The 25,789-nt window shown below is 39.6% G+C and overlaps 1 protein-coding gene across 1 annotated transcript in view; it reads right to left on the bottom strand.

Annotated features, from left to right (window-relative positions):
• LOC124271244 (liprin-beta-2-like) overlaps positions 1-25,789 on the bottom strand; it is a 152,918-nt gene that overhangs the window by 54,672 nt on the left and 72,457 nt on the right.

Below are 25,789 nucleotides of genomic sequence, written 5' to 3'. Positions count from 1 at the left end.
TGGTCATTGCCGTCTCACAATCAACTTTTATGACATCTGTTTGGTCAGAGCCGTTCCACCGATTTCTTGATGGATAGGATTTGCCGAGATGTGAAATCAATTATTTGACTTCAAATACCAAAACATCAAAATGGTTTCTGATTTATTGCCATTACACAACAGTCTCTAGCTGCTGATAACAGAAGGATATCGACATATTTGCAATCATTGCTTTTCACAATGTTTGCTATTTGGTGGGTCAATAGTAATTTAACTATTGTGTATTTACTGAAACCATAAAAAAGAATAACTTTGATATCAAAATTGATACTTAGCTTTGACAGTTGATGATTTATTTGTTCTCAGAGATGCTGACTAATGCCTTTCAAATAAATTAATTAGGAGAAGGATGTTTAACAAATCTGATTTACTTTCGACAATCAAAATAAAACAAGAACATCGCACAAACAAAGCTATGCACTGTTAGTTTCAATGACTTAATAAATTTTCCCACTAAAGCTTCTAAAAGTAGCTTCATTTGGCAGTGAAGTCTTCTCAACATCATATTCAAACACCAATAAAACTATTTCTGTTCACAGTTTATGCACTTTATTGCTGAAAAACAAGTTGGGCTGAAATAACCTTCCTTTAAAGATATCATAAACTTAAAGGGGAATACTAACCATTTAAGTTGAACCCATTCATCTTCTTTGAATGTAAACTTTTATAATGAATATCAATCTAGAGATGACTGCCTGAATTAAGTGATTACGAATTGCTTGCACAAAGCACTACAGCAACTCTATGCTTGAGTATGGCTGTTAAGATCACCTCAGTGCTATAACTATCGTAAGTGCATATTACAGCATGAGTTAAAAGATTGCCATAGTGCTACGAATATCGTAAGTCCATGTTAGGGTATGGGTGTTGAGATCACCTTAGCGCTATAACTATCGTAAGTGCATATTACAGCATGAGTTAAAAGATTGCCATAGTGCTACGAATATCGTAAGTCCATGTTAGGGTATGGGTGTTGAGATCACCTTAGCGCTATAACTATCGTAAGTGCATATTACAGCATGAGTTAAAAGATTGCCATAGTGCTACGAATATCGTAAGTCCATGTTAAAGTATGGGTGTTGAGATCACCTTAGCGCTATAACTATCGTAAGTGCATATTACAGCATGAGTTAAAAGATTGCCATAGTGCTACGAATATCGTAAGTCCATGTTAGGGTATGGGTGTTGAGATCACCTCAGTGCTATAACTATCGTAAGTGCATATTACAGCATGAGTTAAAAGATTGCCATAGTGCTACGAATATCGTAAGTCCATGTTAGGGTATGGGTGTTGAGATCACCTTAGCGCTATAACTATCGTAAGTGCATATTATAGCATGAGTTAAAAGATTGCCATAGTGCTACGAATATCGTAAGTCCATGTTAGGGTATGGGTGTTGAGATCACCTTAGCGCTATAACTATCGTAAGTGCATATTACAGCGTGAGTTAAAAGATTGCCATAGTGCTACGAATATCGTAAGTCCATGTTAAAGTATGGGTGTTGAGATCACCTTAGCGCTATAACTATCGTAAGTGCATATTACAGCATGAGTTAAAAGATTGCCATAGTGCTACGAATATCGTAAGTCCATGTAAGGGTATGGGTGTTGAGATCCCCTCAGTGCTATAACTATCGTAAGTGCATATTACAGCATGAGTTAAAAGATTGCCATAGTGCTACGAATATTATAAGTCCATGTTAAAGTATGGGTGTTGAGATCACCTTAGTGCTATGACTGTTGTTAAAGTCTATGCTAAAGTACGGTTTTAAGATCACCTCAGTACAAGACTATCGTTAAATCTATGTTAAAGTATGGGTGTTGTATCGTCAGTGCTACGACTGCAAGTCCATGTTACAGTATGAATATTAAGATCGGAAGTCTATGCTAATGTATACGTCTTTCAGTTGTCGAGTCCAAAAAGCAAATAAAAACTCAGACTGGTTATGGACATCAAATCAGGGGGCATAATTTCCCTTTGAACAGAACAATTTGAATGAAAATGTTTGCCTAATAAAGTATGGCCAGTTCACTGAAAGTGTAGAAGAACACTCTGAGGAATCATGATAATGTGTGATCATCATGTCCTCACCAGATCTGTCTGGGGGGGTGATCAGCTAGCCCTGGGGGTAGGGCTCATAATGACGGCCCAACAGCCTTACAATCAATTATTAGGGTCATCTTCTGGTACTACAGTCAGTCATAACGATCCATCAATACTCAGCTACAGACCAATCCTCTGGCTATCTCTAGAAAAACACACACAGGCTTGTACTGCAGATTTCTTTTCCACACAATATACAATATCAGTAAGGTTTTACTGAATTTCGTGCAGTTCATGATGACCCATTGTTATTGTATTCGTCATCATCATCATCATCATCACCATCATCATTTCATAATTATAACCACAACAATCTTCACAAGATCACCATCCACAACTATAAACATCTTACTCATCTCTATCATCATCATCACCACCATCATCACCACCATCACCATCATCATCATCATCAAAACTGTATCCATTATGCAATGAACCACCAACAACAACTAACAAAAAAGTTAGGGTCGGGAATATTTTGGGGGACGTTTATGTGCAGTAAAATTCCATCTCGCCCCAACACCTCATCCCCAACTATTCACATTCCCAAACTTCAACGTTCAGTATTTACTTGGCAATAATTATGTGACTTTTCCACACTGTTTCATGTAAAACACCAGTATTACAAACAAGAAAATACTGACTGACATATGAATTTTAGACTTGATTGCATACACAATCTCCAGACATACAGAACAGGGTCAGAGGACACTCATTAAAATATGGCAAATAAAATAAACATATCACAGCAATGTAATTATTAGCTAAGACTAAACATACACAGATTCTTACCTACCACTATCAGACCAAAAGGCTCCTGGACATTTCCTGCCACACAAAGACACCCTACTCTCAAGACACTGGCTCAGTGCCTCCTATCTCTCTCCCCCAGTTGTCACTATCACAGACAATTCTGACATTCCCAATCTGAGAGAATTTACGATTCCCAGCCTGACTGCTTGCAGTTATGTTATGGTCAAGCGGCCAGCAGTTATGTCCGCTGGACTGGGGATTATGGAGGGCGATCTATTGTCTTGAGTTAATTGATCTGCAGGCAACAACAGGGATCGGTGGCCCTGTAGGTATTAGCATGGGATTACTGGGGTAGGAGGTCACTGCCACTTAATGCCAGATTTTGTCAATCCAATTAGAAGACACATGAAGATACAGATATGGAAAGAATCTGAAAGTTAGAAAGGAATATCTGCGTGAAAATCACTACAGACTTTTTTTTAATGATTTTGCTTTTCTTTCACACAAAACAAAAATGCAATTCATCTTGCTTTCCACAAGAATTGTTTCTTTGTGTTAGGGCTGATGAGATATGCAAATGAATCTTTTACACCTCCACAGGAATATGAAGTTTTCAGGAAACATTGTTTTAAGAGGAGTGAGTGAGCAAGCTAATGTTGTCTTGAACAGTAGTACAACGACAGGTAGATGTGTAAAGTGAGTGAGTGAGTGAATGAGTGAGGAGCTAATGTTGTTTTGAACAGTAGTACGACAGGTAGATGCGTAAAGTGAGTGAGTGAGTGAGTGAGCGAGCGAACTAATGTTTTGAACAGTAGTACGACAGGTAGCTGTGTAAAGTGAGTGAGTGAGGGAGTGAGCTAATGTTGTTTTGAACAGTAGTACAACGACAGGTAGATGTGTAAAGAATGCCCAAAGTGATGCAGGACACAGGACCTCGATGAAACCCATCCATGGGTTGGATGCTGACAAAACACATATCAACAGGAAACAGGATTTAATGGATGGCTTTATAACAGATACAGATTGGAGTGGAGACTAAATCATTTTGCCAGAAGCATTTAAAAACATCCATTTCAAAGAAACTGAAAAGAATGAAGTGAAGTTGACATCACATAACAGCCCAGAAGTACAGAAGTGAACCAGACCACACACTGGGTCTTGAGTGAGTGAGCGAGCGAGTTTAGTTTTACGCCGCACTTAGCAATATTACAGCTTTATGGCGGCAGTCTGTAAACAATCGAGTCTGGACCAGACAATCCAGTGATCAACAGCATGAGCATCGATCTGCGCAATTGGGAACCGATGACATGTGTCAACCAAGTCAGCACGTCTGACCACCCGATCCCATTAGTCTTGTATTTGCAACTTCAGCAATACTCCATCACAAGGGTCATTGAAGTGGGTTTCACACATTGCATCTTTGTGGGGAATCAAACCCAGGATTTTGGCCTGATGAGCTAACACCTTAACCACTTGGGAACCCCACTCAAACATTGCATATGCTTGCACAAGGTTAGAAATAAACCTTTCACTCATTTACAAGGTCAATCTGCTTGAGTGCTGCTATCGAACATGTGTACATATAAATGCTAGTCAACAAGGAAATGTTGAATTTTGATAGTCCCAAATTTGTGGGTATATGTTAATTTTGACCTCGCTGTGGAAATTCTGTAATCTTCTTCCACTAATTGTTACTCATATATATGTATGATTCATTATATATCTTGTTTATGTAGTTTATAGAACATTGTCACTGTTTCTGTATGGAACGTTTGCACAATACAATATTTGATCTTTTATCTTGATCTAATTTGGCAAATTCATAATTTATCTCTCTGCATTTTCAAATCTTGTCACGAACAGGAGACTGACCGCTGCTGCAAGAGTGTGTCCGGAATTGGTTCAGACAGTATTGCCTCCCAATAAGACAATATTGATGGCCAAATAGGCCTGGCAAGGTCACATAATGGTCGGTGAAAAGGGAATTGACAAGCCAGCTGTTTGGCGATAACGGTCAGCTTAGACATAACTGGTCAGGCAGGGACGAATTTGTGATCACTGGACATACATATACAGTAATTAAGCCTGAGTGCTTCACTGCGGAACAAGAAATCCAGGGAAATAGGATCCGGTATTCATCATCAGACATGTTGTTGGAGGCTAGCTGTCCTGACAGGGCAGCGTGTTGTGCTGCTGCTAAGGTGTTGGTCTTCTTGACTAGGAAAGGCATCAAAACCATCAATCTGTTATTTCTTAAGCAAGGGCGGAATACATACAACAAATAACAGAGAAAGTAGGAAAGTGAGAGAGAATGAATGAGGGTGAGAGTGAGTGAATGAGTGGGTGGGTGGGTAGTTGAATATTTGAGACTTTGAGTCATATATTTTCATGTATGATTGTGGCAATTCAAATCTGAAGAAATCTGGAATTTAAACCTTTGATCATTGGATTTTAGCAATGCTCAACATCCAACACTGAACACAACAATGTCTTAGACAATTTTAACCAAGACACAACTTCTGCCTTATCAGCAAAAGAAAACAAATAATTTTTAAAACAATTCAACATTGTTTTAAGAAATAGTATATGACTAAAATCAACATTTTCATTTGCTGATCAAAAACAGGGCTGAACTAAAACAAGCATATAATCAGATTTGTTTGGCATTTTTGAGGATTGTAAAGAATTTGTATTGTCACATTATCCAAAACTTCCCAAGGACATTCCAGAATATCATTAACAAAGTCCGTTTCCCCTGGCAACAGAGCCACAAAAACAGTTAAATATCAATGTGGAAATTGTATTGACGTAAATCAAGTCGAACTGAATTATGAAACATAAGTCCACTAGATTACTGAATTGTAGACGTTTATAGTAAATTATATTCTTTTTTCCTTTTGACAGAGGAAGCTTCTGGTAACAGTCACCCTTTTCAAGCCCAATATTACTTGGCTCACCTGACTTAGACAGGTATTCTTCCTTCTCCATGTCAGTCATCTACATCCACTCAAAAAACACATTTTCTCCAGAAAATCTCCAACATGAACGTACAGATAATCAACCTGGCATTTAAACAAAGAAACCACTGAAAATCTCATAAAATATTTTTGCATCTGATGTAAACAGGCCCCAAAGCAAAGAACCAGTACCTGGAGATACGATCACAGTATACATAAACAGCCTGAAGAATGCATCAGCGGATGTTCGGAAGATGTACAAGCCTGTGTTCCTCCAGTCATTGTATTAAGATGACAGGTTCAGACCACATATGTTTCAGATTACTAAACCAGCAAATTGCCTCCAGCACTTGAGCCAGCTGCTAAACCTCTGCCATCCTTCAGATACAGGTGTATACACTTTCAACAGAAGGTGCAAAAATCCCACACACTTAACCTTTGGCACTTTTTGAAATTTTTGTTGCTATCCTATATGTGTGGCCATTTTTCATAATCCTGAAACAATTTGCTTTCATTTGAATACCCATTTGCAAATGTTCTAACAAAGCATTTCACTCAAAATTCTGTTTGTGTGCCATGATTTTTCTACTTACTAACTTGTCTTACATACGTCTTGTACATACATATCAGTATTTGTCTGACAGCTGAAACAATTTACAGCCAATTTCATATGAATACTTTCATCAAAGCATATCTCTCAAAAACAGGTGAGAAAAAAAACTTAAGGGCTTTCCTCGCCCAGAAAAGATAAAATGCACATGTAATGATAAAACTTTTGGGAAACGAAGAAATTTCTATTAGCCTACAGGAATTTATACTTGCACACAACTAGCAGACTTATGGTTATGTTATCATTTTAAGTCTGGTAAACATATATTTTCCATTTCAGCAAATAAAATCTTCTTTTGATTTTGCACATAATCTTGAATGTTTCAAAGTTTTTGATTAATACAGATATCCTACACCTACTATCAAATGTTTAACTCTGTGAACTAAGGGGCACAGAAAAAAGGAAATGTGTAGAGGATAGCTTATCTTCATCCCCATGGAAACGTATTTACAAGTTATCATCTTCACCTTTGCTCACAGGTTTAGAATTTAATATTAGCCTCATTAACCCATATAGGACACGGGAAACTGTTTTGAACATTCAGAAAAAGTCGATTGGGAAATAACACTTGGTGGTTTACCGAACGAATAAATAAACAATTGTTGAAGTTCAAAGTGCATGAATGAGCTTGATTTCAACTGTTATAGTCTGAACTTCATGGATGTTCTGGTTTGTGATCTAAACGCCGGAGGGAAGCTTACACTAATGCAGGCCAAAGATTGGGGAAAAACTTAGATTTATCCCATGTTCTACAGAACCTGGCACAGCTGAGAGACACAACTCTTCACTGCAAATTACAAAACTCAAATAATCTAAAACTGATCATACATGCTAATATTCGCCATTGAAAAAACCAAGGTTACTTACTTCCAGTAGTAAGAGAGAAGGAAAGTATTTTTTATTTCTGCACCTAATTAACTCTTGTGACCTTTAGGAAGGTAATTTCTTACCCAAACCGTCCAACCTTGTGAGGATGTGAACGTTTTTAAATAACTCACCACACTAGTCTTGCATCCAAATGACAAACGATATTAACAATAGATTCAAAGGGTTCCGACATACAACTCAATCAATGTGTCTTGACAGTGTACGCCAAGAGAAATCTACTTGAAAGCTGCAGTGCAAACCTTGTAGGCTGCTGCATTGTGGGAGGATCACAACTCCACATGTCTACACGGAAATGTCACCATGCAGATGTCAGGCCGACAGCAAAGATCAAACATTCTAGCCTGTGTGCATGTGACAGGACACAAACATATATAGCCATCCTTACATAACCAGGGCTAGAAAGTCATTTATATATTCAGCAGTTCATAAATAATCTGCTGCGGGAGCTGCCATCTAACTGATGGAGGACAACCCTAATGTCCCTAAAATAGTTATCTTGTGTAAAAATATGCATCTTCTATAAAATGACTGACTGAGTTTGGTTTTACGCCGCTTTTAGCAATATTCCAGCAACATCACGACGGGGGACACCAGAAATGGGCTTCACACATTGTACCCATCTGGGGATTCGAACTCGGGTCTTCGGCGAGACGAGCCAACACTTTAACCACTAGGCTACCCCACCGCCCCAAATGAATGAATGAATGAATGAATGAATGAAATAGGAGACCAAAACAACTTGACTTGAACTCCTGTTTTTAATATATAATGTGAAGTCTGGGAGACGGACTAGCTTGGGTGTAAAAGAGGCAGTAAACAAGGCAATGTCACTTCCTACATCACACCCTATAGACATTCAGCATGCTGGGTCAGAAACCGATGAATATTTACATGTCCTCTTCAAGAACAGTCAGGCTAAGAGCTGAAATCTACCTGGGTACTCAGAGTGGCAGTGAACAAGGAAATGTCACTTGTCATTCCTCATTGTTACTCGTCTCAGACCAGTTTACATACTGTAATTCGTACTCGGAAACTTGATAAAGGTGGGCATGTTAAATTGTTCTCAGAGGTTAACATTGTTCAAACATCAGCAGAATCATGAGGGAAAAAAACACACTGGAAATATGTTGATACTGGGTGAACACAAAATGTGTCCATTATGAGAGCTTCTTGAAGTTTGACTCCCTTCCGGCAGGCAATTTCAGAGATATTTTGAAAAGCAAAATCAACCTAAGTAATGGTTATATTCAGCTTTTGTTAAAATTTGTGGTTTTACGCGCTTTTAGCAATATTCCAGCAACATCACGACGGGGACACCAGAAATGGGCTTCACACATTGTACCCATCTGGGGATTCGAACTTCGGGTCTTCGGCTGAGACGAGCCAACACTTTAACCACTAGGCTACCCCACCCCCATCTAAAATGAATGAATGAATGAATGAATGAATGAATGATAATGGAGACCAAAACAACTTGACTTGAACTCCTGTTTTAAATATATAATGTGAAGTCTGGGAGACGGACTAGCTTGGGTGTAAAAGAGGCAGTAAACAAGGCAATGTCACTTCCTACATCACACCCTATAGACATTCAGCATGCTGGGTCAGAAACCGATGAATATTTACATGTCCTCTTCAAGAACAGTCAGGCTAAGAGCTGAAATCTACCTGGGTACTCAGAGTGGCAGTGAACAAGGAAATGTCACTTGTCATTCCTCATTGTTACTCGTCTCAGACCAGTTTACATACTGTAATTCGTACTCGGAAACTTGATAAAGGTGGGCATGTTAAATTGTTCTCAGAGGTTAACATTGTTCAAACATCAGCAGAATCATGAGGGAAAAAACACACTGGAAATATGTTGATACTGGGTGAACACAAAATGTGTCCATTATGAGAGCTTCTTGAAGTTTGACTCCCTTCCGTCAGGCAATTTCAGAGATATTTTGAAAAAGCAAAATCAACCTAAGTAATGGTTATATTCAGCTTTTGTTAAAATTTGAACCTCTCAAACAAAACTGGCTTGCCATTTCTGGTTGGAACAAAGTAAATGAAATTTCAGCTTCCTTAGTTCAATTTTCAAGATTTTGACTGATCAACTGACAATGGCCACTAACTATGATGATGACAAGTCCTTCCGAAAACTGGAAAGTCAAGTGAGCAAAACATCTAATACACACAAGGCAATATGGATAATGTCCTGTAAATTTGTGTCTTCATAAGAGGTGCTTATAAAGATTACTTACAAATTTGTCTTTGAGTGAGTGAATATGGTTTTATGCCACTTTTAGCAATATTCCTACAATATCATGGTGGGGGACACCAGAAATGGGCTTCACACATTGTACCCATCTGGGTAATCGAACCAGGGTCTTCGGCATGACGAGTGAACGCTTTAACCGCTAGGCTACCCCACCACCCAAAAATTTGTCTTTAAGTTGGGCAGGGTGATTAATATGGGAAATATGGTATGTTACTTTGTAACTCTGTTTGTGGGGAATACAGATGGTCTCAAAATGAGTCAAAACAGACCTGTTTTTGTAAGACCCACATCTTGGATATCCAATCTGTTCTTGGTTGCCCTCCCCTGTTGAAGGCCAAGCCATAAATAAGGATGTCCTTTCAAAAAGCAAGTAATAGTAGAATAAGGATGTACTTTCAAAAACAAAAAATTGTAAAAAAAATATTCCTTTTATTAAAAACGAAAACATAAGCAATATCAGACATGTTCTATCATTCATCAAAAAAACAAAACTTATACTACAGGTAATTTAAGACACCCTACCCAAGCCTTCCTTGTTGCTGTTGCTGAGAAAGATATGTTTATACCTATAAGAAACGTGAGGATTTCTTTTATCTGTTTTCAGAAATAACATCTCTTTATCGCTGGTCTTAGGATGATGTTAAAAACAGGCACCTACTTTCCACACCTATGACCCTTCCCCTCTTCCCTTCAAAATCTTGTCCTAAAACAGGGCATCTCAAAATAATTTTAAAATATTTACTGTAATGATGTAACACATGTGTTCACATTAAGTTTTTCAGGATCTGAATGCGTCAGACAGATGACACAACAAAGGAATGGCAATATTTACTGATAGGAAAGTATATTTCCTAATTCTAAAATAGTTTAAGAATTGACATAATCATTATCTCCACTTACAGCCCAAAACATAAAATTGATATTTTATACCATCCCCATTCTCATGCAGCATCTGCAGCTGGTTGTGTTTCCATGACAACCAGAATGTATCTAAGTATCTCCCTGACTCATCCCAGCATCACCTTTGACGTGCAGCCCAGTGATAAACATGCCCCTTCCTTTCAAACAGGGGGTGGGGCGGGGTTCCTATTTCTCCCCCACCTCAGGGGGTCAGGGAGGCGAAGTGCTGGGTACAACACCCCCACATCTGTTTCTGATACACCTTCAGGGCTCAGGGACATAAGGGGGTGAAGGGGTAGCGAACATCTAGTGCTTCCTTCCGGGTGTTAGGTAGACAAACGCTAAGTCTCTGAATATATATGATTTTGATAGTAACAAATAAACACACATAAATTGAAAAGGAGCCCCAGGGAAACCAGAGATTCAGAACCTGAGGAAATCTTGGCTTCATTTAGGGCTTAGCATTGCAGGGAGGGCTAGGCAGTAGGGAAATAATGTGGTTCAGGGACTGTGAGACATACTAGGCGTTAGGTAATGGTGATCTGTTTCTGCTGTTGTTGCTTAACACTGTAGTATTTCACCTATATGACTGGGGCTTGCACATAGTCCAGACAGAGGTAGATACTATGAACAACAGTGCATGTCTATGGGATACAATGACTGGTGCCAGGCAGGTGCCAAAGCTCCTCTGGATTCCATATGGGTGGCTGGGGGGTGTGAAGTAAATGAAGAAATGGGATGGGGGGAGAGGACGTAACCAGGGGACAATCTGACCCTCACTTGACCACTATCTCAACCAAATTATGATGAGTGAGTGAGTGAGTGAGTGAGTGAGTGAGTGAGAGAGAGTATCGATCTAGGCAACTGGTATACAATGGCACCTTTATGACAAGCATTGGTTGCTGAAGACCACTTCTAACCTGGATCTTCAGGGGTGTGTGGGTAGGTGGGTGGTCTGAGTGGTTGAGTGGTGGAGTGAGTGAGTGAATAATTGTTGGTAGGTCATGTGACCGCTAAACCAATTTTCTTCAAACAAGCAGAAAGCACTGGTGACCTATATGATACCGGAATCACTCAGCAAGGGAAGTGTAGAATTCCTGATAACTCTTCAATCTCATCCCTGACACACAATCTTCAACTTTCAGCACTATATTACAAGTGTTCCATAATCACGGTGGTCTGGGGTTACAGTCTGGCAATAAGTCACATACCATGGTCTTCAATCACAAAGGAGGCGAGAAATACCTGAGCATGCCTATACATATCTGAGTGCTCTGAAGTCACAGACAATAGATAACACCATGATGCCTGATATTGTACAGACAGACATTGTCCAGTGTGTAAGGTGTGGGTTGGGTGTTTGATGGATTGTCTGTGTGTAACTGAGTGAATGTTGTTTCAATGGTTGATGTAGTGTCAGTATGGCTGACTGACTGAGTTTTGCTTTTACACCGCTTTTAGCAATATTTCAGCAACATCACAGCGGGGGAAACCAGAAATGGGCTTCACACATTGTACCCATGTGGGGATTCGAACCCGGGTCTTCGGCATGACGAGCCAACACTTTAACCATTAGGCTACCCCCACCGCCCCTGTCAGTATGGAATTGAGAAGATGCTGTTAAAATTCTGCAGTCAGTAGTGAGTGAGTGAGTGAGTTTAGTTTTATGCCTCACTCAGCAATATTCAAGCTAAATGGCAGTGGTCTGTAAATAATCGAATCTGGACCAGACAATCCAGTGACCAACAGCATGAGTATCAATCTACACAATCAAGATATGATGACATGTCAACCAAGTCAGCAAGCCTGACCACCCAATCCCTTTAGTTGCCTCTTAGGACAAACATGGGTTATTGAAGACAACTTCTAAGACAGATCTTCATGGGTTCCCAAACAGACAAAGGACTAATGCTGGTGTCAGACAAGACAGGGCTTCTCTATGAACCCACTGGACAGTCTAAGGGACCAGTATGACAATTTATTAAGGGTTTAGGATGTGAAACATGTCAAATCAAATTCACAAGACATTGTTATCAGAAGAAGCCACAATTCTAGGCTGGTCAAACATAACACTGTGAGGTAACACCAATCTTTTATAACAATGTTGATAAACATCAGCTTCTTAAACTTGGAAACTTAAGATATTATTGTATCTTAGATGAGTTGAGGACAAGTTTGCAGGCGCGCCATTCATCTCCAATATCTAGTATTCCTGTTACAGGTAAACTTTACACAGGTGTGGTGAAAGAAACTCACGACCAACATGCCATATTCTCTATGACACCTGTAGAGACCCAGGCCTGCACACAGGTAAGTTACCATGATTATCAGACACCTGTCGGTGAGGGAATGGGGAATGATACAACAAATATCGAATTTGGTGCAGACAAACCATTCAACTGACAGCATGATCCACTGTCCTGGGACAATATCACACACAGCCATCACACATTCAGCTGCCTTCCCCACGAGTCTGAACTTGTTAGGACAGGTATTAACACCTGATGTTCAGTTGAGTTCCTGTGATAGGATGGAACTATTCTTCATTGCTTTTAACCCATGTTTACGAATACTAGTCACTTCTGGCAAGAGTGGGTAATACATTTCAATCAGTGGGCTGTTGATAATTGCAATGGGTCATAAATTAAACACAACATTAAAAGTGACTGAAGCTGAACTTGTATCAACTAAACACTGTAATGTTAATAATCTCTATCTTTAACCGGGGCGGTGGGGTAGCCTAATGGTTAAAGCGTTGGCTCGTCACGCTGATGACCCACATGGGCACAATGTGTGAAGCCCATTTCTGGTGTCCCCCACCGTGATGTTGCTGGAATATTGCTAAAAGTGGCGTAAAAACCAAACTCAGTCAGTCTATCTTTAACTTCAAACAACATCATGTCAAGCTATATGCAAAAGGTTCAAATAATATTCATAAAAACACTTTAGGCTGGGTGAAACAAACGATCTTGTCAACTCAGTAACCGTAATTCAGCTCTGTAACATGACAGTTTTTCTACAAGGGCTGAATGCTGCCCATAGGTCATAAGTGTAATGATAGATGTTAAAAGCAATATTTCTCATATCTCTCATTCCGTTCACCTGCCAGAGCACTGGGCGATCACGTTCACCTGAACATCTCCAGTTCCAGAGGCTCATCACTACCCAGATCCTTCAAGAGGTACCGGAAAGGTGAAAGGTCACAGAAACAGACTGCCTTCGGTTGAACAGAATCTTGCAACGCTGGCGCTCTCCTCTCACCTTTCTACCACAGACATATTTCTGGAGCTATGAACTTTACCTAGCTTTTAATTTCGGGTGTAACAAGTGGTGAGTTTCTGACATTCAAGATGGTGACAGAATTTGATGCACAGTGAGATAGCATCAGCTGTGGGATACCACCTCTTCCCTTTCCTCAGAACATCACTGGTATGTAGCCACCTCCAGCAACACTCTGCGGGAACTCTCAGACAGTGGTGCACATGGCTAAGTCCAAAGCTACAAAGCTACAAAGAGATTTCTACAAACAATCTGGTTTGGTTATCTGTCCGATTATTCTATAATGAACTGTAGTCAAAAGGGCTTTCATGCTGTCCATACCACTTATATTCCTGTTTACATTCAGGGTCAAATAAGCAAAGCGGAAGTGAGAGAGTGGATGTTTTATGCCGCAGGTTATAGGTTTAGGAATGGGCATTTGTTCGAAGGTATTGCAAAGACATTTGGCAAAAGTAGTTGTTGCATTAGCAAAAGTATTTAGTGCTCTAAAATTTTTCAAAAGCATTTGGAATTTGTAGGCATTGCCATGGCAAGGTGTTGTAAAATCATTTGACACCTGTCAGTGTTGTCAAACCAATTGATGATTGCAGGTGTTGAATTTGTAGGCCTTGTAAAGGCACAAGGTATTTGTAGGCGATGGAAAGGCATAAGGTATTTGTAGGTGATGGAGTGAGTAGAGTGAGTGAGTGAGATAGTTTTATGAAGCACTCAGCAATATTCCAGCTATATGGTGCCGGTCTATAAATAATCGAGTCTGGACCAGACAATCCAGTGATCAACAGCATGAGCATCGATCTACACAACTGGAATACGATGACATGTGTCAACCAAGACTGCGAGCCTGACGACCAATCCTGTTAGTTGCCTCTTATGACAAGCATGGGTTACTGAAGATCAAATCTAACCCGGATCTTAAAGGGTGTGTAGGTGATAGAAAGGTATAATGCATTTGTAGGTCATGGAAAGGCATACGGCATTTGTAGGTCTCGCAAACTTAATGCCAGACAAAGATCCCATGGTTACCAACCCTCCCGATATGTGTGGCCAAGTCTGTGACATTTCACCTTCTCCAGTACTGCTTTACAACAGCACCATGTGTAGCGGAACACACCAGGTGGTGGGGGAGACAGGGACACAGTGTTACATTTCTTGCAACCCAAGGGTGCAGAGGTCAAAGGTTCAGGTGAGTTAACTATAGAGGAGACATGCTATTCTACAGCACTGGAATCCTCTACACTACAAAAACTCCCTGGTCAGGAAGCTAACTTGAAGTATGAAGAATTCTGGATGCAGAGGGTTGAAATACTCGACACATATGGTAAAGATATCCACTTCATTGCATCATGATAGCAGGTGTATGTGCACATAAATAATTGAAGTTGAGAGTCTAGACTGATTAATACCTGGTAAAAGAACAGATTGACTTGATGGTGAAAATGTACTCCTGATAACAAAGTACTCTCAAATTACGATCAGGAGTGAGTGAGTGAGTGAGTGAATTTAGTTTTATGCCGCTCTTAGCAATACTCTGGCAATATCACGGCAGGGGACACCAGAAATGGACTTCACACATTGTACCCATGTGGGGACTTGAACCTGGGTTTTCGGCGTGATGAGTGAGCACTTCAACCACTGGGCTACCCCACCGCCACAGTGAGTAAAGGACAAAAATTCCACATTATCAACTACTGGTAATTGAGGTGGTCGATAACTAATTGCATAGTAACATTGCCTTTGAAATCATTTACTACTCAAATGTTTCTTTACCTTTTCTTTTTTGATGCTGATTTCATGGGGATTAGGGACAAAAATTCCACATTATCAACTACAGGTAATTGAGGTGGTCGATAACTAATGGCATAGTAACATTGCCTTTGAAATCATTTATTACACAAATGTTTCTTTACCTTTTCTTTTCTGATGCTGATTTCATGGGGATTAGGGCCAGTTCAATGTGCCTATTTTCCATTTTTGCATGTATGTATTCATATTATTTATTTATCAATATTTCAGTCAGGGTGCTAAACTCCCCCCCCAACACACACGCATCCCCTATCGCCGTGAGATGATATACAGCCACTTCAGTAACACAGACGATCTGCTGGCAGCGTTCTTTCACACTTCAAAGGCCGCGAAATGACCCCTGTTCAGGTGTCAGGGACATGTGGTCATCCCCGCTCAATATAGAAGCAGAGGAATGTGTTGATATACATCAGACGTTCTCACAACTGTCTTACATACACAGATTCTAGTGCTTCCAAGGGTTCGGTGAAGAGAGTCATGCAGTTCTCATTAGGCATCTTTTCCTAAATTTGGAGGGATTGATGGAAAGTATAAGCATCCTAAGTTTTAGTGAGTGAGTGAGTGAGTTTGGTTTTACGCCGCTTTTAGCAATATTCCAGGAACATCACGGCGGGGGACACCAGAAATGGGCTTCACACATTGTACCCATGTGGGGATTCGAACCCGGGTCTTCGGCGTGACGAGCCAACGCTTTAACCACTAGGCTACCCCACCGCCCTTTAGAGGTCAAGAAATACTGACAAAGACCTTGAGTGAGTTTAGGTAAGTTTAACACAAATTTGAACAGGATATCAGTTAAAATGAACCAGGTCTTATGCATTTGCCATTATCCTAGTGTGATACAGAAAAACCTACAAACATATCGGAGGCAAATAAGGGATATTAGACCAACGTTCCTTAAAATATAGTTAAAAGATACATAAAAAACATGAACTTTTTCGTATACCACCACAAAAATCCCCAAGCACAGGTAAGCTGTTGACAAACCTAGAGTGAGTGAGTGAGTGCTTTTACGCCACTTTTAGCAATAGTCAAGGGACACCAGAAATGGGGAATTTGGGTGAGACATACCTAGAACTTAATAAACACAAACAAGAAGACAAAGTCATCAATATCCCCCACAATGGCAAAATACTCTTCATGAACATGTCTACGAGTTATGATTGCGTCAAATGTGTTGGCGTGTATATAGCTAAGCGGAAAAGAGAGTACTGAAAGGTTTCAAAGTTAAGCTCCAGAAAGGAGCACTACCACCAAATTCAGTTGAAGCCAAAATTGTTGCCATGGAAACGCAAAAAAAACCCATTTTATTCAGAAATCCAAAACTAGCAAAAGGCACCAGTTCACCACTAGACCTACCTATGCATGAAATTTTGTGATGAAACAGTGAATAGTTTTTAAGTTCTGCTCCAGAAAAGAGCACTACCACCAATTTCAGTTTAAGTCAAACTTGTTGCCATCAAAACGCCAAAAATATTTTATTCAGAAATCCAAAAATACCAAAAGGCACCAGTCCACCACCAGATCTATCTAAATGCCAAGTTTGGTGAAGAAACATTGCATGGTTTTAGAGTTCTGCTCCGGAAAAGAATACTAGCACCAATTTCAGTCTAAGTCAAACTTGTTGCCATGGAAATGCAAAAAATGTTTTATTCAGAAATCCAAAAATACCAAAAGGCACCAGTTCACCACCAGATCTATCTATGTATGAAATTTTGTGATGAAACAGTGAACAGTTTTTATGCTCTGCTCTGGAAAAGAGTACAACCACCAATTTCAGTCAAAGTGAAACTTGTTGCCATGGAAACGCCAAAAACACTTTATTCAGAAATCCAAAACTACCAAAAGGCACCAGTACCCCACCATACCTATCTATTTATCACGTTTGGTGAAGAAATACTGAACGGTTTTAAAGTTCTGCTCCGGAAAAGAGCTCTGCTCCGGAAAAGAGCATTACCACCAATTTCAGTCTGTCAAACTTGTTTGAAAATATTTTATTCAGAAATCCATAACTACCAAAAGGCACCAACCAGTTCACCACCAGATCTATCTATGTGTCAAGTTTGGTGAAGAAACATTGAACGGTTTTAGAGTTATGCTCCGGAAAAGATGTGCACGGAAACGGGACCGACGCATGGACGGACGGAGTCCATTTTAATAGCAGATAATTACAGATCTGAACCTGTGATCATATTTGGACACAACTGTGCATAGTGAACTGTGACACCTTAGACGAAAAGGCCACCAATGTGCCTAAAACACACAAGGAATTGAACTCTTGACATTAATCGCCTGCTGCTACTGGTCAATAGGACCAACAGATCAGACAAATCACCATCCTCATGGGAGCCAGGAAGAAGGTGTCTCAGGTGTGTACTCAGACCTGGTAGAGGCCGACCACACATCCAGCGTCAGCAACAGCAGACATCTCACACCACATCATCAGTCGTGGAGAAAGTAGCAAGGAACCGAGTGAAGCATGGCCACTACAAAGCTGTGTTGTCAGTTCTGCATATCACCAAGAAGTGTGGGCGGCTAATGCACTGCTAACATCCATGTCGTACAGTGCGAATACTTTACTGCATATTGGGTGTGCTTTATTAGGACCTGGAGTCTACTGTAGGGTGTTTAAGTGTCTGCATATGTCCTAAAATTGTGGTTGTGAGCTCTGGAAGATACAATATCTAGCACTTCAAACAGTTTATCAGGTGTGAGTTTCCGACTGCAAATTGGCTGAGACTTTATTGGTACATATGTGTATAGATAATGACGAGGCATGCTCACGTTTATCTGAAGGTCAAACTGGCAGTGCATCAGCAAGATAAAATAGAGGCATTTCCAAATTTCGTTAGTGGACTTACTTAAGGCACTCCTAGAGTAAGCGGCCAATCATTTTATGTTTTGGGGTTGAGCCTTTCACAGAAAAAAACCCTGTTTGTTTTCAAAAGAAATTCAGACCCTCCTCAAAGAACATGAAATGGCTGACCACAGAATCTAATTGCGTTCATCAGAAATAGATTATATCTCATTTCAGATGCTTTCATAGCACCGAATAAAGATGATGTGCAGCATAATGGGATTTAATGTCAGTCTCAAGATTACTCATCTTCTAAATGATCTGTATGCTACTCATGTGAGTGTGGACTAAGGTAGGGTTCATAGTGCTTAGATACCATGGAGCAGTTTAACATGGATACTCCACAAAGTATGCTGACTTCCTGACAACTAAACCTGTTTCATTAATTTATTGTCAAACTCGTGACTGGGTAATTGCACATTCCGATCTTGATTTTAATTGTTTAACGCCGTACTCAGCAATATATTCCAGCTGTATGGGAGCGGTCTGTAAATCGAGTGATCAACAGCACGAGCACCCATCTACGCAATTGGGATACGATGACATGGGTCAACCAAGTCAGCAAGCCTGACCACCCAATTATGTTTATGTTAATCACCACTTATGACAGGTAGGAGTTGCTGTAGACAAATTTTAACCTGGATCTTCAGACTAAGAGCAGTAGCGATCCAATAAACATGATGAAAAAGGAAGTGCAGCTCCAAACCTTTATCATAAGTTACATGAACGTCATGAAACTGGAAACTGCTTTCTAACATGTCCAAACTGAAATTGATAACATGGGCAATATAACTATTTCTTATTTTTGCCTGAAGACACAAATTATGAAACTTTCAGTCAACCCACACACATATTATAAAGGTCATACATTATTTTCAGGTTTGTTAGTGTTTGAATCTTTGTATTCCTGCACCTATCGAGGATATCCAGTAATGTCAGATACGCTCACACATCATAAAGGGAGGTAAGTTGAAATGGGGTTTAACGTTGTACTTGAGAATGTTTCACTCATATGACAATGTGCATGCGTGTGTATGTGTGGCTGCTTGTATGTTTCATAAGTGCTAGTTCACTCAGATACCATGCATGAATTAAGCATGAATACCCCACTCAGACACATTATACTGACTCCATGCCGACCAGTCCTTGTCTTACCCATTATTGCAGAGCGCCAGGCAAGGACTAACAAGTACCATATTTTAAGGTCTTTTGGTATGACACGGCTGGGGATCGAACCTGCGACCTTCTGCTCTCTGGGCGGTCACTCTAACCACTACACCACAGAGGCGGTTGTCAAATCATAAGACGCAAGGTACAAGAACATTAAGTCTTTAAAATGAAATACTTTTTCAATGATATTTTTGGTTATGTTATCTTTGAATAGACAGGTGCCCCGAAAATGTCCTTAAATTTATAAGGAGAAGAAATTTCACTCACTCAGTCCAGATTTGAAAATGTTCATTAAAACAATTAACATTTTTGAGAGAAATCACTGAATTTAGTGAAAAGATCAATTGAACATATCCACTATGACATGCACGAGAATTTTCCCCAAGTCCACACCCGCGAGCAGGAACTTCTATTCCTGTCTCCACTACAGCTCCACAACTGACTTGAGAGAGTGAGTGAGTTTAGTTTTATGTCACACTCAGCAATATTCCAGCTATATGGTGGCGGTGCGTAAATAACTGAGCCTGGACCAGGCAATCCAGTGATCAACAGCATAAGCATTGATCTACGTAATTGGGATATGATATCGATGACATGTGTCAACGAAGTCAGCAAACCTGACCACCTAATCCTGATAGATGCCTCTTACGACAAGCATGGGTTGCTGAAGATTAATTCTAACTGACTTGAGAGTACCTTAGTACTTGAGGATTCCTTTATATAATTATATATATTTAACCTTATACCAAATTTATTTCAGAGATCATATGTTAGTTAAACTGTCCAATACAATGGGATTATCTGGATCTTAAGGTCTGCAGCAAATGTATGTAAACATTACCAACCTGGAATAAAACATTTCCCAGATTAACAGAACTAATGTTCTGGTTTCATAGACTTGTATTAACCCTTAAAACAGCAAAAAGTGCAGAGAAAGAGACTAAAATGCTTAATTTTTCATCACAACAAAGTTTTTACCTGAATGTAATGTTGAAGTACATTTCAAAATAGAAAAAATAGAGCAATGAAAAAACATTTGACCAAATTAATGATTTTTTGCAGGTCTGCCTGCCAAGTTTAGAATCCTAGATAGAATCCAGCAGGCTTTATGACTGGAAACAGATGAAAGATTCATTCATCATGGCATCTTATAACATCCTTGCTGACACAGCTGCCATAGATATACATGAAGAGGCTGGAGGCAAAGCAACAGGAAAGATGGCAGAAAAAGACAACAACCCATATAGCATCACTTGTTACTGGACAAGCAGAAGAACATCATTGACGTCAGACCTACGAGAAATATGGATGGGAAATTGAAACATATGTCCTGGAGGTTCTCTGAGAGTTATTTTACAAACTGGAAATATCGACCAAGGTCAACAGTCAAGCTAGATTCAAACAACAGAACTAACTCAACAACAGTACACTTCAGGATTCCAGCAGAGATATGGAAGCTGAGTAAAATCAACAACAGCCTGCTCCGGCCATGAAGTGGAAGAGTCACAATGAAACAGTGGTTTGTTTTGCTTCATTGTTATACTAACATCTAGTCTCAGAAAGGAACTTATTTTACAGAAAAGAAACAGTTTGTAAAATACAATCATAAAATATAATGAAAAGAAGCCCAGAAAATTTCTTCATTTTCAGAAACTGTGGAAATCTAGACTTGAATGGTTTTTTCTTGATATACTTGTTTCAGGGTCTGTACCACAGACTACTTCATTGTAGCAGAAATGCAAACGCCTGCTGAGGCAATAACTTGGATATTTAGGATTTCAGATATGTAATTTTTTAATAATCAGCATGATATATCGCGATAATCTGTAGTCTTGATGAAACCACATCTGATTTCTATAAATCACTTTAAATCTGATCTCACAAGTGACAGAGGGGGAGACTTCACCACACATATGCAACTATAGTGACATCAGACTTTGTTTTAGTTGTCACTAGTGTTGGGAATTGGTTAAAATCTCATAGTTGATGATTGGTTCATTACAACCGATCAATCATCGAAAATAATTGGTTAGCGTCATTTATGAAATTTGTTAATGCACATAAAAATAAGGAAAAAAACGTAGTTCTTTGGGGGCTTTTTGGCAAAATTTCACATCTTTAAAGGATGACTAGTATGTTAGAAACATAAATTTCTTGGAGCCTTTAAGATAAATTCAATCATGACTTGAAACAAGCCTTGTAGTGCTTACAAAATGTAACAGACAAAACCAACCATGTGAAAATATTGTTAATGAAAACAAGTGTTCCAGAATTGTTTGTGTTCGATTATGAGAAAACATGATCGATTGCTTGGTCGTTTAGTCACTACGACCAATCTTCGATTATTTCAATTAATCGGACCACCACTAGTTGTCACTGTATTCTTATCTGCATTCTATTAACTAGTTTAATTTCTAAAAATTGTTTAACCTTCACAACACATATCCAACAAGTGACACAGGGCTCAATTTAGTGCTTTGTTACATACACTGGTGCAACCCAATATTACAAAGTGCAACCAAGTTATTGGCCTAACTTGCACCAGGTGCAAGCCAATTTTTGAGTGGGTATACTTATGAATAAAACATCTAAATAATTGCACCTACATATTGCAATAAAAGCAGTGCAACTGGAATTGGCTGGTGCAACTCAAGGTTTTTATCTTAGGTTGCACCGTGCAAGTAGGTTACTCTAAAATCAGCCCTATGACATCAGAAGAGTGGTCCAGGCAACCTAGATTGAAGTCTACCTGTATTTTCACAAGACTCAGGCAAGCCCTCTTGTAATAATCTAACCTGTGATTACTACTTGATTAACTGGTTCTACATATCCGGTCAGTAAGCAGTAGTTAAAATTACCGTAACTATTTTTATGGCTGTTCCCAGCTTTTTGCCTTCTTGTTATTGCACTAACTGGACAAAAGATCCATGTATTTCCTCTGCTGTACATACCAGATACTGACCAGTATAAAATAACAGGACTGGTAAATTTGAGGACTGACGGTCACTGTGCCAGGCAGAAATTTCCATTGAAAATACATATACTGTGACTCAATGTAAATACTAAATCACTGTTTCAAAAGCAGGTGTGTCAAGTTTGTGTAAATTCAATTTCAGTGAAAATCCCAGTTCTAAAAATAGCACCCAGTCCAACCCACATGCCCCCACCCACGCCCAGATGTCTCAGTAAATGCGTTAAAATGTAATTATGTGTCATATGGTTAAAAAGAGAGAAAGAAATTGCCACAATATAATCATTGTTCCAAATTATGCTTTGTAACAACTCATTTATTAAGCCTTAAAGTATTAATTAACAAATTAACAATCTTGAAACTATAGCTGAAAAATATTCAGTCTCCATAGAAAATCCTAACCCTTTATGTCCCCCCTCCATCCTCCCATCAGTTCAGTACAAATTGTCGGTTCCTTAACTCTGCACAAAAACCCTAACTTCCTGGAACAGTCAACTTTGCCTTCATGCTGAGATTAAACAGGACACATGAAAAGTGTAATGGACAACATGGAGGGAATTTCAGTTTCTGAAATATAAAAGTCATTACACTTCCTTGTGACAAATTGTAATTATATCCTGCAAGGAAACCAAAGGAATCTCTTCAGGAAGAAATCAAGATGTGCTTAACATGTAGATTTAATTATTCATATATTTTGTATACAGGTGCCACACAAACCACAGACTGATGGCATCAGGTGAGCATTGATCTGGTTGTACAAAACAACGTCAGCCCTCAGACTGTCATAAGTCTATGTTGACATATGAGAGTTACGATCACCTCAGCCTTAAGACTGCCATAAGTCTATGTTGACGTATGAGAGTTACGATCACCTTAGTGCTAAGACTGTCATTAGTCTATTTTGACGTATGAGAGTTACGATCCCCTCAGCCCTAAGACTGTCGTAAGTCTATGTTGACGTATGAGAGTTACGATCACCTTAGCGCTAACACTATCGTTAGTCTATGTTGACGTATGAGAGTTATGAACACCTCAGCCCTAAGACTGTCGTAAGTCTATGTTGACGTATGAGAGTTACGATCACCTTAGCTCTAAGACTGTCGTTAGTCTATGTTGACGTATGAGAGTTACGATCATCTCAGCCCTAAGACTGTCGTAAGTCTATGTTGATGTATGAGAGTTACAATCACCTAAGCTCTAAGGTTGTTTTGTACAACGGCATCCTGAACTGCTAGCAAGGTCATCCATTGTATCCATCCAATTGTATCTGCCTTAAATGTCACTGGGGACCAATTCTAGCCCAGAATCTCCATGAGATGGGGTCACCCATTTTTGCGGCATCCAATCCACACTTAAATTTGCTCACGTGACAAGCACAGGTCACTAGGGCCTAATTCTGATCAGGGTTCATGATGAAATAGTCACTCATTTTAGAAAATATGACAGATAGAGGTCAGTCACAGCGATGGACCTTTTCCTGGCCCAGAATCTCCAGGAGAGGGGGTCACCCATTTTGCGACATCCTATCCATCTTTTAGTTTTTTTTATATGACAAGCACGGGTCACTGGGGACTTATTCTGATCTGGACACCTCATGAAACAGTCACCCATTTCGGATCATATGACCGACATAGGTCATAATAGACCTATCCCGACACAGAATCCCAAGGGAGACAGTCTAGACAAAACTTGGTGGGAATATCAAGCATGGCTTCACACATATAAATCCTTCCTCCCCCAACCACTGGGTACTGATACACAACAAAATAGTCGGTGACGTTGTGAAGGAGTGTACAGACTCGCTGTATGCAGAGGAAGATGGATGATATCACTGGATACAGGTGACTGCCTAGCTGGTATGTGATGCTGGTTACATCGAGATGGCATACACAACATCTCACCTTTCCAATGAAGATGGATCTGTCAAGGAAGGACTATTTAAGTCTGTTATTAGCTAAATATACTCCGAAGTAAATAACTTCTGGTTTAAAAAAAGCATTTAAAATGCTACTTTTAAACTTGGACCAAAACACATGATAATGTACTGACATACAAAATGAAGTGTTTACACACTATTTGGAATATACACAGATATTAGGAACCAAGGCCCTTTCACAAAGCGACTGTAACACTATGTCTACCATAACACTCATACAGTTACGACACTCACAGAGCCGTGATTGCTTTCTGAAATAAACCCTGTTATATAATATATTTATTTATAATCATGTATTGTAACAGCCAAATGAGTCATCCAAGCAAACCTGTGCATAAGCTAGAATCTAATTGACCTAAATCCATATGAGTAAATAGTATATATTTGCCTCATACATTTTTGTCATGTAGCGGCTAATTTCACTCATTTGTAAATGAATTCATTTAAATTGGGTGAAATCTAAAATACAAAAAACCTTCTCCAAACTCTCAAGTAAGACACAGCCCTCTCCTTTAACTAGGTCATCATTAAACCCACCTGGAAAAACACACCTGTACGTCCAGCTCTCATTAACACCTCCTCGCACCCCCAAACAAACTATTCCCCATCCAGACCAACAACATACAAACAAAATGCTAAACACCCACCTGTTTTGATCCTCCTTGTCCCATTTTGTTACACTTATTGAAGGAACCCTTCGCCTTGAGTCAAGCGACACTTCAGTGGAAACAGCGGCAGCTATAGCTTGACCCCTGGTCTACCCCAATGTCCCACTCCAGTTAGGGGAGATGGAATGCAAGTGTCTCATGTGTTGACTCACATAGATTATGGTGAATATCATGTATAACTCATTTCACACACAGAAGGCTTATGTCAGGCAAGTCCAGCGGCCGGTCAACTCAGGGTGGGGTGGTTGGCTGGAATGATGTGTCCAGTTACAGCTTTGGGTGTGGTATGGACTTATCTTCTAAGAAATGTAAGTAGTTTCGTTCTTTTACTCAAAAACACTCTCTCACAACAGCTGATCCACTTTTCTGGGGTACTGGCCTCATTCTTGAACTCTTTGAAAACAGTATTCCTCCGAACATCAGCTTAGAAAATAGGATGTAGTTTGTTCACTTCACAACACAAGCTTCAAATCCTTTCTTCTGTGGTCCAGATCTCATATTGAAAACAATTTTCAGAACTATTTCTCCAAATTTCAATGTACAATTGCAAAATCAAGGTCAGTTGTTCCGCTAACGCCACCACACTGAAA

This window comes from Haliotis rubra, unplaced genomic scaffold (assembly GCF_003918875.1).
Source record: "Haliotis rubra isolate DU_JTF1 unplaced genomic scaffold, ASM391887v1 Scf159, whole genome shotgun sequence".
Taxonomy (NCBI): Eukaryota; Metazoa; Mollusca; class Gastropoda; order Lepetellida; family Haliotidae; genus Haliotis; species Haliotis rubra.
Note: the sequence above shows the minus strand (reverse complement) of the source record. Positions and strands in the feature narration are given on the sequence as shown.